General features: G+C 40.3%; 1 protein-coding gene across 2 annotated transcripts in view; it reads right to left on the reverse strand.

Moving 5' to 3' along the window:
* The window catches only part of PRIM2 (DNA primase subunit 2), a 301,960-nt gene that overhangs the window by 220,588 nt on the left and 62,764 nt on the right, over positions 1-18,608 (reverse strand). The gene's annotated exons all lie outside the window — the stretch shown is intronic.

Raw genomic sequence — 18,608 nt, forward strand, 5'->3', positions numbered from 1 at the left:
CACACACACAAAGCAGTTCTAACAATTTCCAGAGAATGACCTAGAAAGAGAAAACAGCCTTCAATGAATATAAAGGACAGAACAGTTTTGTACTGTGTTGAACTGCAGCATTCACATTTCTCCTAATTCTCAAACAATGTTCTCTACCAAAAGTAAAATATAATCAACATTTGGATGTTTCTTTGGTGAAGAACGACAGATTAACACAACAGACATCATCTCAGTGGAAGGCAGGGTTTGTCCATTAGGCTTAAGCTACTCTAAATTAAACCATTTATTATTGTCTGGTTGCATCTTCCTGAAAACTGTTCATCTTTCTTAACATAACACTGTGATAAGCCAGCAAAGTCATGAGGGGAAAAGTTTAAAAAATAAAACTGGAGAGTGTATTCAAGTGTGTGTATGTGTGTGTATACACTGAACCATGTCCAAGCCACACTGAATTATGAATTAAGTCTGAAATGTGTTGAAGTATTCTAATAACATAACAAACAATGAACCAAAAGTATAGATGAATCATTTGACACTACGAAATGAAAATTTTAAAGCCCCATACCATATTCTTAAACAGATACTTACAACTCTATTTAATACATATTTTTTTTTATAAATAAAAGAATGGGTTCAAATATATGATATGCTTAGAAGCTGAGACATTACTGAAGGCAAAATAAACATCAAATTGTTAGCTAGTTCAGTAACAAGTAACATTCACAGACTTTTTTAAAAACCATTCATGCCCTTTGTACTTTTAGCAATGGCACATGTAGAAATTACAACGTGAGACAGAAGAACCATAACTACATTTGGCCCCAGAAACAAAGAGAAAGGCTGCGATCAAGCACTAAGAGCTACAACTGTAGTCCATCACCAGAGACAGAAAGAGAAACACCTGGTTTGACAGCAGCAAGAGCAGTGCATGGGGCTCTCCTCACAGGACACTGAGAACCACATGCAACCGCCCCACATAAACATGACATAACAAGACAGTAAAGGTCATGTTACATGTATTTTACCACACAGAAAAAAAAAAAAAATTGGAAGAAATATGGATGAGAGACCTGTTACTGAAAGCTCATACAATACGTAAGTGATAAGATGAGCACAGGATGTATAAGACACGGGTGGGTGTGTACCTGCGCATATAACTCACTGCCTCAGGTCTAACCCACCGCATGCAACTGACTGCGGCTGCGCCGTCACTCATTCGTGTCGGACGCTCTGCAACCCCATGGACTGCAGCACTCCAGGTTTCCATGTCCCTCATTATCTCCCCGAGTTTGCTCAGACTCATGTCCATTGAGTTAGTGATGCCATCCAACCATCTCATTCTGTCACCCTCTTCTGCTCCTGCCCTCAATCTTTCCCAACATCAGGGTCTTAGCAGTGAGTCGGCTCTTCACACCAGATGGCCACAGTATTGGAGCTTCAACTTCAGCAAAAGTCCTTCCAATGAGTATTCAGGGTTGATTTCCTTTAGGATTGACTGGTTTGATCTCTTTGTTGTCCAACGGATTCTCAAGAGTCTTCTCCAGCACACTTCAAAAGCATCAATTCTTTGGCACTCAGCTTTCTTTATGGTCCAACTCTCACATCCATACATGACTACTGGAAAAACCATAGCCTTGACTATACAGACCTGTGTCAGCAAAGTAATATCTATGCTTTTTAATAGGCTATCTAGTTTTATCATAGCTTTTCTTCCAAGGAGCAAGCATATTTAATTTCATGGCTGCAGTTACCATCTGCAGTGATTTTGGAGCCCAAGAAAATAAAGCCTGTCACTGTTTCCATTTTTTTCCCCATCTATTTGCCATGAAGTGATGGGACCAGATGCCATTATCTTAGTTATTTGAATGTTGAGTTTTAAGTCAGCTTTTTCACTGTCTTCTCTCACCTTTATCAAGAGGCTCTTTAGCTTCTCCTTACTTTCTGCGATTAGGGTGGTATCATCTGCAATATCTGAGGTTGTTGGTGTTTCTCCTGGAAATCTTGACTCCACAGCTTGTGATTCATCCAGCATAGCATTTCACATGACACATTCTACTTATAAGTTAAATAAGCAGTGACAATATACACCATTGATGTACTCCTTTCCCAACTGTGAACCAGACTGTTGTTCCATGTTCAGTTCTATCTGCTGCTTCTTAAACTGCATTCAGGTTTCTCAGGAGGCAGCTAAGGCAGTCTGGTATTCCCATCTCTTTAAAAATTTTCCACAGTTTGCTGTGATCTATACACTCAAAGGCTTTAGCATAGTCAATGAAGTAGATGCTTTTCTTGAATTGCCTTGCTTTTTCTATGATCCCATGGATGTTGGCAATTTGATCTCTGGTTCCTCTGCTTTTTCTTGTACACCTTGTACATCCAGCTTGTACATCTCGAAGTTCTTGGTTCACATAAACTGTTGAAGCCTAGCTTGAAGGATTCTGAGCATTACCTTGCTAGCATATGAAATGAGCACAACTGTACGGTAGTTTGAATATTCTTTGGCATTGCCCTTCTTTGGGGTGGGAATGAAAACTGACCTTTTCCAGCCCTGTGGCCACTGCTGAGTTTTCTAAATTTGCTGGCATATTCAGTACAGCCCTTTAACAGCATCATCTTTTAGGAACTGAAAGAGCTCACCTGAAATTCCATCACCTCTGCTACCTGTGTTTGCAGTAATGGCTCCTAAGGCCCACCTGACTTCCCACTCCAGGATGCCTCGCTCTAGGTGAGCGATCATCATGGATCATCATGTGTCAGTGATCATCATGCTATCGGAGTCATCTAAGACCTTTCTGCACAGTTCATCTGTGTACTCTTGTCTTCTCTTCTTAATGTCTTCTGCTTCTATTAGGTTCTTGCAGTTTCTGTCCTTTATTGTACCCATCTCTGCATGAAATGTTCCCTCGGTATCTCCAATTTTCTTGAAGAAATCTCTATAGTCTTCCCCATTCTATTGTTTTCCTCTATTTGCTTTGTTCACTTAGGAAGGCTTTCTTATCTCTCCTTGCTATTATCTGGAACGCTGCATTCATCCAGGTGTATCTCTCCCTTTCTTCTTTGCCTTTCGCTTCTCTTCTCAGCTATTTGTAAGTCCTCTTCAGACAACCATTTTGCCTTCTTGCATTTTTTTCTTGGGGATGGTTTTGATCACCGCCTCCTGTACAATGTTACAAACCTCTGTCCATAGTTCTTCAGGCACTCTGTCTATCAGATCTAATCTCTTGAATCTATTTGTCACTTCCACTGTATCACAGTAAGGGATTTGATTTAGGTCATACCTGAGTGGTCTAGTGGTTCTCCCTACTTTCTTCAATTTAAGTCTGAATTCTGCAATAAGGAGCTCATGATTTGAGCCACAATCAGCTTCTGGTCTTGTTTTTTGCTGACTATATACATCTTCTCCATCTTTAGCTGCAACAAATATAATCAATCTGATTTCAGTACTGACCATCTGGTGATATCCATGAGGAGAGTTGTCTCTTTTGTTGTTGGACAAGGGTGTCTGCTATGACCAGTGTGTTCTCTTGGCAAAACTCTTGTTAGCCTTTGCCGACTTCATTTTGTATTCCAAGGCCAAACTTGCCTGTTACCCCAGGTGTCTCTTGACATGCTACGTTTAAATTCCAATCGCCTATGATGAAAAGGACATCTGTTTTGGTATGAGTTCTAGAAGATCATGGTGGTCTTCATAGCACCGTTCAACTTCTTCAACATTAGTGGTTGGGACATAGGCTTGGATTACTGTGATATTGAATGGTTTGTCTTAAAAAATCACTTCAGCATTTTTGCCTTGAGAACCCCATGAACAGCATGAAAAGACAAAAAGATATGACACTGGAAGATGGGCACCTCAGGTATGCAATATGCTACTGGGGAAGAAAAGAATGAAGAGGCTGGGCAAAAGCAGAAACAACAGCCTGTGGTGGATGTGTCTGGTGATGAAAGCAAAGTCCAATGCTGTAAAGAACAATAATGCACAGGAACCTGGAATGTCAGGTCCATTAATCAAAGTAAATTGGACATGGTCACGCAGGAGATGGCAAGAGTACATTGACATTTTAGGAATCAGTGATGAATGAATGAATTTAATTCAGATGACCATTATTTCTACTACTATGGGCAAGAATCCAATAGAAGAAATGGAGTAGCCCTCACAGTCAGTAGAAGAATTCAAAATGTAGTACTTGGGAGCAATCTTAAGAATGATAGAATGATCTCTGGTTGATTTCAAGGCAAACTATTCAACACCACAGTAATCCAAGTCTGCACCACTAAGAAATATTGCCAAAGGATAAATTCCTTGGTCAACATCTTTAAAAAAATGAGAGTTAGAAATACATAAAATACTGAATCCATCAAGGAAAGCCATAATTTCTATGACTTTCAATATATAATTTTTTTCAAGCATCCTTGTAGAGATGACTTCCTTCCTAATATTTTAAACAAAGTTCAAAATGAGTCCAAAGGATTAATGACAATGTACTTACAAAAGTGTTAGAAAAGACTATAAATGCAAATTGCTACTCCCTTTCTTTGGGATTATAGCTACTGTGCCAAAATCCAAAGTTGTATCAGTTCGTTTCTTTCTTAAAGACTGCATGTTATTTCATCTTCTCTCCATTACTGCAGCCTATAATAGTCAACGTGAAAACTGGAATTTTTGATTAAACGGGTATGGAAGATAACATCCCTGTTACCAACTTTGTGAGTTATTCTTCTATTTCCAAGTTTGTGAGAAAGAAATCTATTTCTATGTCTTTTTACATTTTCAGGTCTGTATTTTCTAGATTATCACTCTGAATATCACACCTCAATTTAGCTGTTCACTGACACTGTTTCCCAAACTGCTCTGCAACTCAACAAATACAGTCTTATATATGGAAAAAAATCATAGGTGCTCAAAGGACAGCCATAATTTTTCTATACCAGAGCTTAAGTGCCTTCAATATTAATACTACTAAAGTCTACGATAGGTTAGTAATTTTAAATGTAGGCCTGAAAACACTGAAACTCACCTAATATGTTCTAAGAGTATACTAAAAGGTAATGTTATTAAAAATAAAATGGATTTTATACAAACAGCAAGTCTCATAAAACATTTACTCCTACCCTTAGTGCCTTTTTAAAAATTTAGGTGAAACCAAACCTATACATTTAATGATTCTCAATTCCATGTTTCCTTAATTATTTCTAGTACCAACGAGTCTGGGACAATTTTCATTTGCTGCTTTTATTTCTGTTTTGAATTCACACATTACTCTCCTCGAACATTTCAGACAACATTCTCCACACCATTCCAATTTTAGTACATATGCCTACTTGAGATCACAGAGTTCTCTCTGTGTCAGTTGGATTAAGACATAAAGCCTTGATAACATTTTTATTTCTGAGGTACAAGATTCTCAATGCATGTAAATAAGAAGATGGATTCTGCACCCCCCTGCAAAGTCCTCAGATATATGTGTGCAATTAAACAGGTAAGCAGTGAAACGTGGAAGATTCATAATGAGTGTGCCTGAACAGAGGCGAGGACGACAAACACTAACCAAAGGTGTGGGCAAGGAAGAAACAAAGAGCAAACCCACAAACGAAGACAACAGGCACTGGCCTTACTCCTCATCCCCAAGGCCTCCCACCCCAAAGAAAGACAAGCCACGGGACTGTTCACGTTCAAGAACAGGTCCTGCAAAACTCAGCTCAGAGCTGACCTCCCCGTGAAGCCTTCTCTGCAGTCCCCTCACGGCCCATCACCTCTTTTCTGCGCTACAGCTGCACCGAGGACACACCGCTCTGCTCCTGACCACAGCGCAGGAGGACAGTTTACGTCTCTGCCCACTGCTGCCTCCTCACCACCTGAGCGCCCTGAAAGCTTAACCAAGCCTGTGCCCCTGTGCATTTGACTGGCATACCGTGAATACTCGCAGAGTTACTGTGTTGAATCAGAATAAAAATCTTTTTCTAAACACAATGTAATTATGACAAAAATGATAGTCAGTCATAAAATAAAGCCAAATGTATATAACCAAATGCTTCTTTTTAATATTTATTCTTTTTCTGGCCACTATTCTTTTTAATACCACTACTAAGTCAGATAAAAAAGCTGACCTAGATTGAATACAGGATATAGTCAATCCTATTTTTATGAGACAAAGTTGTTTTAATTAATATAATATTTTACTTTGGTTTAAATTATTCTGTGTCATGTATGTATCTCTCTCTCATCCTCATTCTTTCTCATTAATAAAGAATCAGAAAACGTAAAAAAGCCTGAAACTCAAAGATGCACACATAATTATTACTTCTCAATGTCCAGTCACAGTTAAAAATTACATTTCAATATTTAATCAATCCTGGAACAAAATGTATTCACATTCCTAGCAACCTCAGTACAAAACTTCTAAACTAGAAAACTAACAGGTATGCATCTTTCTTTGTAGAGACTGAATAAATTTTTGGTCTGCAAGAGCAGAGCTGTCAAAGAAATGAATTTACAAGGACTACCCCCCCCCCCAAAAAAAAACAACTATTTCTGTATTCAGTTGCTTCCTAGCAACTGAACCTGCAGATACTTCCTCATCAAAAGAGAGTAACAGGAATTTAAAAAAAATCGGTGTTTCGGTGCACTCAGGTGTCAATGAAAGCAATGCAGCTCAGTGGAAAAAGATACTACAGACAGTGTGTAAAAATACTATTTTCTACCAATCTGGGCTAAAGTGTTAAAAGGGGTAATTATAACCGCTAAATATGATAAATGATCTAAGGAACAGGCGTGTTTACAAACAAGTTTGGGGGGAGGGTGCTCAGGGGCTACAAAGTGGCCACAGAAGCAGGAACCCAAGAACTCCTCTGGGGAGTGAGTTCAACCTGAGGAGGGAAGCTGCCGTTCTCAAGGAAGCTGGGGTTTAACCCTGGCTGACGCTGCATGTAAGTTGCTAGACAAAATACAACCTCACATTTTACAGACTCCAAAGAAAAACTATCAAAAGAGTAACAACTGTAATTCCTGCAGCCCACTGCAGTGGTTCCAGGGAAGCAGGCCACTGTGGCCACAGACATTCCCAGCAGAGGCTGGGAAATAGTCCTGCACACACAGCTCTTCCCACACAGTGAGGGGCTCCACTCTTTCCTGTTGTAAACAGAACACTGGAGGGCTACCTTGTTTAACTCCCTATTCTCAGTAAGTCTGGAGAAAACACCAGCATGCAGCTCTCACAAGGCTCCCCAGATCCTGAGCACCTGCTCTTCCTTAGACTCTGATGCCAAGCCTAGCTGCTCGGCATCAGAGAGGAAGTCGAATAGGGCTCAGTCCCTATCCTGGAGAAGCCGAGATGTCAGACATGTCATGGAACACTCACTGAGGGTGAATCAGAGAGCAACAGAGGGGCCCAGGGAGAGGTAACCATCTATGGGGAAAAAGGCAGTGACTTTCAGGAGTTATGGGACACCCACAGCCAAGAATCCAAGTCCTTCACCCATCCACTACATGAATTTTGGTAAGCCACTCAGCCTCTAAAGGGCTAAACTTTCACGGGCAAAGTGAAGAGGCCTGTACGTTTTATTGAGAGATTCCCATAAAAGACAGCTAAAGCACCACCATATTCAACAGGACAAACAAGCATGTCCACTCAAGTTTGGGTTCTAACTGTCAGGAATAAGGACAAGATAACACACAGATGATTACCACACACCTCTAAAACCCTGTCCTGTTCTATAAACCCTATGTCTATGTGCTGCTAATATCTGCTAGCAACCAGAAAGCAAAGAAAACTTGAAATAAATGAATCATTAAAATCTTTGCCACCAACAATTTCCATAAACACAAAATGCAAGAAATAAAAGGGAAGATCAAAATCCCTTAAAACTCTATTCTACACATGAACAAGCCCATTCAAATGAACACCTGAAAGATTTATAACATTTTGGAATTTTTAAAGCACTTTCATATGTATATATGACTCTTTTCAATGAATCTAAGCTATCCTATAAAAAACCTAGACTACTTCACTAAAACAACTCCAACTCAATCCTATTTTGGATGGTGCTAAAAGCCTGATTCTCTGAAATGTAATACATATGGAGAAAGAGACGTATCACTCATACACATATCACTCGTAAGGACTTGTTTGTGGGATCCAGTGTGCCTGCCTGACCCCACACTCATCCTTGAAATACTCACTTTAGTTAATAGGTCTTCTTCACTCTTCACGCTTTACTCCTTAGAAACTGCATCAACTGACTTGGCTGTAAATTTCACAATCACATAGATGACTCCCAAATCTGTGTCCGAATCTCTAAGCACTCTTGTAAGTTCCAACTCAAATTTACCAGACTGTCCTATTAATTAAATACCAAAATCACTTTCTCTCCCGAATAACTCTTGTCTCACATTCCTATCACTAAAACACATCTCCAGTGATAACACCAGAAATGTATAAAAGTGTTTCCAAAATACGTAAGATGATCTACTGAAGTGGGGAAAGAAATAACTAAACATCTATTCCTATTTTTTCCTAAAACTTCTTTAAAACTCCCAATTCTAATGTATACATCTGTACATTAGAGATATGTGATAGTTTAACTAAGGTAACACAGAAAGTTTGCAAACCACTATTATATTCAAACTCAAACTGTTTCAATCTGATTTTCCACTATTCTTCACAAGCATTAAATCCAAGCAAACAAACCACTGACCATTCCCAAACAGAAACCAGGCTTTTCAGCATTTTAACTACTGAGCTCTACTGCTCTCTGCAAACCCTCCATCTCCCTAGGGCCAAATCATTACTCTACCCTTTCTCAACATGTCCTGAGCTTAGGTGATACAACTCTCGGGACACTTCCCATTTTCAGCCTAGCCTCTGAGTACTTCATGTTCATTTTAGCCCCGCTCTTTCCCGTCCAGCCCCGCCAGTGGGTCAGAGGGATCTTGAGGGTCAGGGTCCCGTCTTGTGAACTTCCCACTTCCAACACTAGGTCACCCAAGCCCCACACAATAAACCCGATATGCTAAAGAAATGCTGCATAGACGACAAACTGTAAGTGGGACATTATCAAGGGCTTAACAAACCAACAACTCACAAACAGAACAGTATTCAACACAGCATCCTTAGTCAAGAAGTGCATCTCAAAGTAAAAAGATGTTTATTTTTTCCCCCAAATTGAATGATTTCTTTCTGTTAGTTTCATGGCTTTCAACTGCACTGCTTTGTCTCCTGGAGCTCAGGACCAGGGGAGAATTTCCTCTCAGGCCACTGCCTGAGAGGAAAGGCAGAGATGAAGGGTTAGCAGCTGCACTGGCCGGTCCACTGCGATAACTAAAATAGCATGAAATAACCAGGAAAGAATATTAGAAAAGACACATTAGTCAATCCAAAACCCAAGTAAATCAACTAGCTGACCACAAATAAGACAAGGAAAATTCTTACTGATTACAAGGTAACCATTCAGGAAATTAACTCTAAGCATAGCTTAAGAAATCAAACTGAACACTGCTTATAAAAGATTTAACAGGATTCTAAGCTCTGTAGAAGTAAAAATTATTTGATCAAGTGCTACAAAAAGAATATTTTTCCAAAGCAACAAATACTTGGTAAGTCACAGTTGAACTATTCTAAAAATGTGGGGGGAAAAAAATCTTTTTCAAAGAAAGAAAATCTTTACTTTCCTCTAAAAAAAACTGCTTACTCACTGTCAGTTATTTCATAGGGTACATCTCAAAGTCCTTCTTTCTCTCTCTAAATTAGAAAAATATATATTTTCTAAAAGTCAATCTTCTAAAGTTTTACCAACACCTTCTAATAATGAATCTCACCTGTAGAAAGTGAAATTAGTCAACAGTGTGTGAGAAAAAAGAGAGTCTGCCTTAAAGACATTCAGCCAGAACTTAAGAAGCTGCCCGCTTTCTAAAACCAAGCCGGCGTGCTCCACCAGTGATACAGGGTAGAAGTGGTGAGAACCCAAACTCGGGGGTGGGCTCTGCCTTCCTCATACCTCCTAGTGTAACCCTCACACCTCAGGGCTTCACTTTATCCTCCCCAGAAATCCAGACTTAAACCCAGCTTCACACTTCCATCTCCAGCTGGATGACAGGCACCTCCCACTTACCATGATCAGAACAGAGCAGTTTGATTTCATGGACTTTTCACAGTCTTCCACATCATGGTAAAAGGCGTCACCCTCTCATCAGTTACTCTGGCCAAGAGTCTGGGCTGTGCAGCAACGTGGTCAGGAGCACAGACTGAAGCCAGGCTACACGGATGCAAACCCTGCCCGGCTCCCACTACCTGAGGCTGCTGTAGGCCTCAGACAGGGAAAACGGTACCCGCCTAACAGGACTGCCACAAAGACAAAATGTGAGCTCATGTGAGGTATTTAGAAGAGCACCTGGCAAGTATTAAGTGCTCATAACGTGTAAGCTATCATTACCTTTTTTATCCTGATTTCCTTTTTCTCTCATGCCCAGTCTGTCATATCAATAGCACTTCAAAAAAGAAACTGAAATCCAGCAACTTCTCTCAGTCATCACCATTACAACCAGCCTCTTTCCAGGCACCATCTAGATTCAAGAGATAAACTTCTGAACTAGTCTTCCTGCTGCCATTCTTTCTCTACCCTCCAAAATGGTTTTCAGCCACAGTAACCTACTTTAAATATAAATCAAATTACATCACTCCCTTTTCCTAACCATCCAATGGTTTTCCAGCACATTAGGCCCTGGTTTGTTCAGAGTCCTGTGTCTGCACCGCTCTCTGCCAGCTCACTACACTCCAGCATTCTGCAGAAAGGTTCTCCCTTTCCCTCCTTGGGGCCCTGGCATCAGGGACCTCTGCTGCCTGGAATGGACTTTACATCTGCTCCACCGGCTCCTTCGTGTCATATGTAATGTTCTTACTGTTTACTTCTCTGGTAATTGTCTATATCCCACTAGAATGTAAGTTTTATAAGAGAAGAAATTTCATATATCCTTTTAAGTACTGCATCCCTAGTACTTAAAGTAACATGTGGGTGAACAAATAAAAAGTTATTAAAAACAAACAAACAAACATTAACTGAGAGGACTGGTTAAAGGCTCTACACTTGCTGTGTGAAGCACAGAAATGCACCTTTCCCTCACCCTCTCTCCTGACTGGCCATCCATCTACTGCATCTCAGCTCCGATTCACCCTTTTTTCCCTGCTCTGTGCTGCACTCAGTTGCTCAGTCGTGTCCAGCTCTTTGCAACCCCATGGGCTGCAGCCCGCCAGGCTCCTCTGTCCATGCGGATTCTCCAGGCAAGAATCCTGGAGTGGGTTGCCATGCCCTCCTCCAGGGGAACTTTCCAACCAAGGGATCAAATCCAGGTCTCCCGCACTGCAGGCGGATTCTTTATGAGCTGAGCTACCAGGGAAACCTGGACCCTAATACACCTGCCTTTCATTATTTCCTCAGAGTTTGAAAATCTAACTCCCCTGATAATACAACTTCTCACAAAGGCACAGTTTTCATCAAAAGATCCTAAGAATCACAATTAGAAAATATGAGACTCGGGTACGGCTCTAGCAGTTACTGGCCAACATGACACTGGACAAACCACCTGGCCTCTCTGAGCAGCACTTTCCTGGCTGTGTGAGCAGACAGTCATCTTCATCTACCTCAGAGGCTTGTGGTGAGGATCCAGAGAGATCACACAAACAGTAAAGTATGTGTAAGCAGTGAGCTTCATCTTCGTTATTCAGTATCAATCAGTCCAACAAAATGTTATTGAGCACTGACCCTATGTTGAGAGAAAAGTCTAATTAAGACCGAGCCCTTACTTTCAAAAATCTCACATCGTAGTTGAGAAGAAAAACACTAACTAGAATAATTTCAGTGCATGCAGAGTACAGTGGGGACACAAAGGAGACAATTCAACTTAATTCCAGGACTCAAGGGAGGCTTCCAGCAGGAAACAGTGCCACAACTGAGTCTCCCAGGATCAGCGGGGTGAGAAAAGAGTTACCACGTAAGAAGATAACATCCATATTTCACCAGTCTTAAAGCACATTCAAAAGCCAGATTCATTATAACCCACGTGGTCAAAGCTGCTGTTAAACAGCTTGAGATGTCAGCTGGGATAAAACTCTCCCATCAATTTTTATTTCCCCAGCACCATTTATTTCATCCTCTTCCACTACTTACAATAACTTAGAATAATTTTCTAAATGTTTAGGGCAATTCTTCTCATCCTCAAAAACATTTTCAATTTTTTGCAGTTACATACTCCATGATCAAATCCTTCCTCACCAGAAAGGGCAGTAACCGCAATAGGTTCAATTTCCCCATCAGCACAGTCCTAACAGCAGCAACTTCCCCACCTGCCAGCACCTTGAGCCCCCAGGCTGTCAGGACAGCTTCCTGAACAACCCCTCACCCGCTCCCCCGCACAGCGAGACTGAACAGCCTCGCAACCAGACTCCGCCGTGACCTACCAGGAGAAAGGCAAGCACCGCCTGAGGGAGCCAGTCACTGTCTCACTCAGATCAACCCAGACTGAGGCCAGGACTCTCCACAACCCACTGGTGATCAGGACAAATTCATTAAAATGCACCTGAATCCACTAAAGCAAAACACAGACATACCTTATACCCTACAGTTCCACTCCTAGGCATATAACCAACAGAAATGTGTCTGTCAAAGATGTCGTAGGATGTTCAGAGTAGCAGTACTAGTAGTAACCACAAGAAAGAAAACAAAACCCAAATGCCTATCAACAGCTGGCTGGGATAAATTGTGATAAAGACAATCAGAACTGAGATGAATCAAAATCATGTGTCACCTGCTAGGATGCAGAGAAAAGAACACAGCATCACGTCTATGATATTCCTGCTCAGAATTTATAACTGGACTCTCAACAGGCAGAAACAACAAATCTGAATCGACAAAGATTCTACAAATACGTAGCCTGTAATGCTTAAAAATAGCGAAGTCACAAAAGTAAAGTAGAAATTAAGAACCCCTTCCACACCAAAGGAAACTAACGTGACACTAGCAAACAGTGCTTACGATTTACATTAGATCTTTCTGAAATAAAGGACATGACTGGGACAAGCAGTGAAACTGAACGAGGTCTGAGAGGACAGTCAGTATTGACACTAAGCTTTTGTTCTGACAGCTAAACTTGTGATCATGTGGGAAGACATCCTTATTTGTAGAAATTACATACTAAAGTACTGGGGATAATGAGACCTTACACTGAGAACTTACTCTCAAATGTTCAGGGGAAAAGTTACTGTTTCTTTACCTGCATCTTTTCTGTAACTTTCTCATTGTTTCACAATTCCAAAAATGTATTAACCTTTTTAAAAAGTATGTTGGAAGAAGAATGAAGAAGCAGGAAGGACAGCAGGAGAAAGGAATTCAAAGTTCACATGCTATGTTTCTTACCAAGAAAATACAAAGCATAATTGAAATTTGTTGGAAAAATTACTAACTTAAGAACTCATTGTTTTATCTTTAATCTCAGTACATTTAGATCCTCCATATTCTACCCAGAAAGAAAAAAAATTTATAAAATTTGCAAATAATTGCCACATACCCTTCTGTGTACTTTAGATTATTGGGAAGATAAACTGAATAGCAAATATACATGGTCTTTTAGCCCATTTTTATCAGCAAGGAAAACATTTTTCAAAAGCTCCCCTCAACAACTTCTCATATTTTCAGTCAGAACTGCAGTGTCTCACGTGCACAGACAATTTGGAAAGGAGAAGGAATTGGCCGTGATCAGTTCAAGGTGGCACAAGCTTCCTGAAACTCATGGTGATAGTTCTGGCTGTCATGCGGCTAGAAGGCCAGTACCGGCATTTAGTGGATGACAGCTAGAGGTGCCCAATGTCCTAAAAATTATATGTCTGCCTCACATAAAGAAGTGCTGCCCAAAATGTTTCAAGAGACAGAGAGAAAGAACAAAACCAATCATAATAAAAGAAGGGGGCAGCCAGTCAATAGGCAGACATCGGTCTCTCCAGAGAGACTTTCAGCTGTGAAAGGCACAGCCCTTATCTTTAAGTACATTATGATGCAGGGTCAGTCACAGTAGAAATTGCTAGTAAACCGTCAAGAAACTACTTAAGGAGCTTCCTTGGTGACTCCTGGAGGTAAAGAATCTGCCTGCCAATGCAGGAGGCACAGGTTCAAACCCTGACCCAGCAAGATCCCACATGCCTCGGAGCAACTAAGCCAGTGCACCACAACTGCTGAGCTGGTGCGTGAGCAGTCAGGAGCCGCAACCACTGAGGCCACGCACCTACAGCTGAAGCCTGCACACCCCGGAACCTGCGCTCCACAAGACTGCAATGAGAAGCCCAGGCCACCACAACAGAAAAGTCCACACAGCAATGAAGAACCAGCACAGCCAAAAACAAATGAATAAAATTATTTTATAAAACAGAAACTACTTCAGAACTTTACCGAGGACAAAACACACACACAGATACACACAGGATTAAGGAGAGAGGAAGAGCACCCAATATGCTATGTGATTTCCTAAACGGCCTTGTTTAATAAAAAGTTAATATTTTAGTGTTTCCAAATGCTGACATAGCTAAACTATACATGTGTATGTAACCCCAGAGTCAGGAAACAAAATTACTTATACCAGAAAACAATGCAAGTTTTAACTCAAAAGGAAAGGTTGGCATTTGCTTATATTGTAATCAGTAAAGCTTAAAAAAAGTGACAGGACATAACTCTGAAGTTACGTACTAGACGTTCAGTTCAGTTCAGTCACTCAGTCGTGTCTGACTCTTTGAGACCCCATGGACTGCAGCACGCCAGGCTGCCCTGTCCATCACCAACTCCCGGAGCTTGTTCAAACTCATGTCCATAGAGTCAGTGATGCCATCCAACCATCTCATCCTCTGTCGTCACCTTCTCCTCCTGCCCCCAATCCCTCCCAGCATCAGGGTCTTTTCCAATGAGTCAGTTCTCCACATCAGGTGGCCAAAGTATTGGAGTTTCAGCTTCAGCATCAGTCTTCCAATGAAGATTCAGGACTGATTTCCTTTAGGATGGACTGGTTGGATCTCCTTGCAATGCAAGGGACTCTCAAGAGTCTTCTCCAACACCACATTTCAAAAGCATCAATTCTTCGACACTCGGCTTTCTTTAGAGTGAGTCCAACTCTCACATCCATACATGACTACTGGAAAAACCACAGCTGTCATTAGATGGACCTTTGTTGGTAAAGTAATGTCTCTGCTTTTTAATATGTTAGTCTAGGTTGGTCACAGTTTTTCTTCCCAAGGAGAAAGCATCTTTTAATTTCATGGCTGCAGTTACCACCTACAGTGATTTTGGAGCCCAAGAAAATAAAGCCTGTCACAGTTTCCACTGTTTCCCCATCTATTTGCCATGAAGTGATGGAACCAGATGCCATGATCTTCATTTTTTGAATGTTGAATCTTAAGCCAGCTTTTTCACTCTTCTCTTTCACTTTCATCAAGAGGTTCTTTAATTCTTCTTCACTTTCAGCCATAAAGGTGGTGTCATCTGCGTATCTGAAGTTATTGATATTTCTCCTGGCAATCTTCATTCCAGCTTGTGATTCATCAAGCCCAGCGTGTCTCATGATGTACTCTGCATATAAGTTAAATAAGCAAGGTCACAATATACAGCCTTGATGTATTCCTTTCCCAATTTGGAACCAGTTGGTTGTTCCCAGTCCAGTTCTGTTGCTTCTTGACCTGCATACAGATTTCTCAGGAGACAGGTAAGGTGGTCTGGTATTCCCATCTCTTGAAGAATGTTCCACAGTTGGTTGTGATCCACACAGTCAAAGGCTTTAGCATAATCAATGAGGGAGAAGTATGTTTTTCTGGAACTCTCTTGCTTTTCCAATGATCCACTGGATGTTGGCAATTTGATCTCTGGTTCCTCTGCCTTTTCTAAATCCAGCTTCAACATCTGGAATTTGTCAGTTCACATACTGCTGAAGCCCGGCTTGGAGAATTTTGAGCATTACTTTGCTAGCATGTGGGATGAGAGTGACAGCATACAACTCTGAAGTTATGTACTAGACACTGAGCACTCAAAAAAGCTCCAAAAAGTACAAAAGAAAACCAGACTCAGATTAACAGACAACACCCCTGAAAAGTATGTGTGTTTCTAAAATATTATCGCTTAAGTGTCTGTTTTTAACAAATCTCTTAAAAAGCACTGATTATGGTACTTATTTAACTCACCATCTCCAATTTCACCCCGTAGTGTTAACCTAGCACTACTTTTAGTACTTAAATATAAACAGATTCTTCTACATTGCCCTGTACTGACACAAAATTCCAATTTAGAACAGAAATCTATGGTTTTTATTTACCACAGGCACCACTAATTATTAACAGTCATAAATGACATCCATTTCCAAGGGAAAAAAGGCACAACCTTTAAGAAACAGAGGTTGTTCACAAAATTAGTCATCTCACAATTAGCATTATCAGAATTAAGAAAAAATGACAAAATTAACCATGAGTAGAAACAAATAAAAACCTACTCAAAGATTTAAATATAAGACATGACACCAGGAAACTCCTAGAAGAGAACACAGGCAAAACATTCGTTGACATAAATTGTACCACTGTTTTCAGTTTTTAGGTCAGTGTCCCAAGGCCATAGAAATAAAACTAAAAATAAACAGATGGGACCTAATCACCCTCATAAGCTTTTTGCACAGTAAAGGAAACCATAAACAAAACAAAAAGGCAACCAATGGACTGGCTGGGAGAAAATATTTGCAAATGATGCAATTTCCAAAATATAAACAGCTCATACCACTCAATAACAAAAAAAAAAAAAAAAAATAACCCAATCAAAAAATGGGCAGACTATCCAAACAGACATTTCTCCAAGAAGACATACAGATGGCCAAGAGGCACATGAAAAGATGCTCAACATCACTAATTACTAGAGAAATGTGAATCAAAACTAGAGTGAGTTATCACCTCAAATCAGTCAGAATAGCCATCATTTAAAAAGTCTACAAAAACAACAAATGCTGAAGAGGGTGTGGAGAAAAGAGAATCTTTCGTGGGAATGTAAGTTGGTACAGCCACTATGAAAAACAGTATGGAGTTTCCTCAGAAAACTAAAAATAGCATTGCCTTACGATCCAGCAAACCCCCTCCTAGGTACATACCCAGAAAAACCAATATTCAAAAAGATATATGTACCCCTATATTCATAGCATCACTTATTTATAGTAGCTTAGAGATAGAAACAACCTCAATGTTTACTGACAGATGAAAGGATAAAGAAAATGTGCTATGTATATACAATGAAATATGACTCAGCCATTAAAAAAAAAAATGAAATAATGCCACTTGCAACAACATGGATGGTTGCTACAGATTATCATACTCAGTGAGGTAAACCAGAAAGAAAAAGACAAATACCATGTGACATCATTTAATGTGGAATCTAAAATATAACACAAATGAACTTCTCTAGGTCAAAGCCAAAGAATGTTCAAACTACCACACAATTGCACCCATTTCACATGCTAGCAAAGAAATGCTCAAAATCCTTCAAGCTAGGCTTCAACAGTATGTGAACCAAGAACTTCCAGATGTTCAAGCTGGATTCAGAAAAGGCAGAGGAACAAGAGATCAAATTGCCAACATCTGTTAAATCATAGAAAAAGCAAGAGAATTCCAGAAAAACATCTACTTCTGCCTCATTGACTATGCTAAAGCCTTTGAGTGTGTGGATCACAACAAACTGTGAAAAATTCTTAAAGAAATAGGACTACCAGATGACCTTACCTGACTCCTGAAAAATCTGTATGCAGAAGCAACAGTTAGAACAAGACATGGAACAACAGACTGTTTCAAAACTGGGAAAGGAGTACACCAAGACTGTATATTGTCACTCTGCATATTTAACTTTTATGCAGAGTATATCACGTGAAATGCTGGGCTGGATGAATCACAAGCCGGAATCAAGATTGCCAGGAGAAATATCAATAACCTCAGATATGCAGATGACACCACCCTTACGGCAGAAAGTGAAGAGGATCTATAGAACATCTTGATGAACGTGAAAGAGGAGAGTGAAAAAGCCTTAAAACTCAACATTCAAAAAATGAAGATCATGGCATCCAGTCCCACCATTTCATGGTAAATAGATGGGAAAACAATGGAAACAGTGACAAACATTATTTTCTTGGGCTCCAAAATCACTGCAGACAGTGACTGTAGCCATGAAATAAAAAGACGTTTGCTCCTTGGAAGAAAAGCTATGACAAACTTAAGACAACTAATTAAAAAGCAGGTATCACTTTGCTGACAAAGGTCCATCTAATCAAAGCTATGATTTTTCCGGTAGGGATGTATGGATGTGATAGTTGGACCATAAAGAAGGCTGAGTACCAAAGAACTGATGCTTTTGAACTGTGATGCTGAAGAAGACTCTTGAGAGTCCTTTGGACAGCAAGGAGATCAAACCAGTCAATCCTGAAGGAAATCAACCCTGAGTATTCATTGGAAAGACTGATGCTGAAGCTCCCAAATTTTGGTCACATGCTGCGAAGAGCCAACTCACTGGAAAAGACCCTGATGCTGGGAAAGACTGAGGGCAGGAGGAGAAGGCAGTGGCAGAGGATGAATGGC

The sequence above is a fragment of the Dama dama genome, chromosome 7, assembly GCF_033118175.1.
Source record: "Dama dama isolate Ldn47 chromosome 7, ASM3311817v1, whole genome shotgun sequence".
Lineage (NCBI taxonomy): Eukaryota > Metazoa > Chordata > Mammalia > Artiodactyla > Cervidae > Dama > Dama dama.